The following is a 1764-nucleotide window of genomic DNA, read 5'->3' as shown; positions in this document are numbered from 1 at the left end:
GTGGCAATACAAACATAGAAACAATTAGTAGTTGTAGCAGTTCTTTGTAGTATTCTAGCAGAGGCGGCGCTGTGCGGCATATGACAGAGGAATAGCAGACGTAGCAGGACGTAGCAGACGTAGAGAGGACGTCAGCCGTAGGCAGACGTTGCAGGTGTGCGGTTAAGATAGGATGTAGCAGAGACGTGAGGACGTACAGGACTAGGGCGAGGGAGGGGCGGTGCAGATACGTATAGCAGTGACGCGTATGGCAGGACTAGCTAGGGACATGGAGCAAGGACGTGAGCAGGGGGAGTACCGTAAGGAACGAGCGGTAGCAGGACGTAAGCGAGTGGGTCACTGCAGGGTAGCAGTTGAAGACATTGCATCCACAGGGCAAGGAGGGCTGACCTGGCGTGTCGACAGCTGCGCTTCCCTGATTTTGGTAGCCGCGTCTGATCGCGGGGGACACAGCATGCTGGTTGGAAAAAAAAAATAGAATAGACTCCGGGTGAATGTACTCACCAGAGACTAAGTTTCAGAGCATTCACGCTTTGCAAACTCGCCGCTGCAGACCGTCTGGTGGGCGATGTCCGAACGCGTGAGATCTCTGGTTCGTGGTTCTGGTTTGGTCTGACCTAGTGGATTCGTATAATTTAATAGTAGTCGGGAGAGCTTATGACAAGACTCTGCGATGCATCTGGGACGCAGAGACCGGCCGGGGACCACTGTCACAGGGCAGAGGAAGAATACCAGTAAGTTGGGAGGGTTATTGATGCACCTACTTGAAAGCTAAAAAAAACTTTTGTATATTATTGTCTGTTTTTTAAAGTACAGTGTGCAGATATTGGAAACGACATGCAGCCGTAGTAGGCCGAACATTAAAGTGATATGCAGAAGTGGATAATATGTCGGTGTACGGCTATATGTTGTTGTTAAATGTCCAGTTTTTGCTGGAGACACTCCCTCTTTTGCAACAACTCACTGGACTTTCTTCGACCAACGAGAAAGAGGGATTCCTCAAACCAGCGTTGAGACCACGTTCACCTTTTGGTTTCCCTCGGCTTCTCTTGGAACCCGACTGAGGTATATAAAACAAGTCCTGTAGCAGGTCACCAGGGATTTTTTTCGTAATGGAACCAACAAAAAAAGGCGAGTAAAGTCAGACGAGTTCGAGTAATACCACCAGTGGCAAACCGCCAAATCTGGCCTGAGGAACTCCCCCCAGTTCTCTCAACTCCAGTGTGTAGCTCCACCTCTTAATTAAACAACTATGTTCTATTAATTTGAGAACAAGCGACATTTTAAAATAACTCATATGGGAAGTTTTCAAGGAAGGAATGCAGGTTGGAGCAAAATGCTATTTTACAGATTACATACCTGAGTAACGCCACAAAACATGTTCACAGGTGTCCTCAAACCGTACCTCGTACATGTCAAGCAGCTTGTAGCCTCCGAATCGGTCTTAAGCTGAGAATCTGACCTTCCATCCTGGACCGTGAGTATAATAATAAGGTATCTTCAGTCTCCTCTTCTGCATGGACCTGCTCGCCGCGATGGATGCGCTCGGCTCCACACCCCTACGTAGAGTAAGTCAGTAAGTCAGCAGTCAGCTCAGTTCAGTCAGTCAGTCAGTCAGTTCAGTCAGTCAGTCAGTCAGTCAGTCAGTCAGTAAGTCAGTCAGTCAGTCAGTCAGTCAGTCAGTCAGTAAGTAAGTAAGTCAGTAAGTAAGTAAGTAAGTAAATCAGTAAGGTTTATTTGTATAGCACCTTTCACAGATAAAAA

The sequence above is a fragment of the Etheostoma spectabile genome, unplaced genomic scaffold (genome assembly GCF_008692095.1).
Source record: "Etheostoma spectabile isolate EspeVRDwgs_2016 unplaced genomic scaffold, UIUC_Espe_1.0 scaffold121, whole genome shotgun sequence".
In the NCBI taxonomy this organism is placed as follows: domain Eukaryota; kingdom Metazoa; phylum Chordata; class Actinopteri; order Perciformes; family Percidae; genus Etheostoma; species Etheostoma spectabile.
This window is presented reverse-complemented; position numbering follows the sequence as displayed.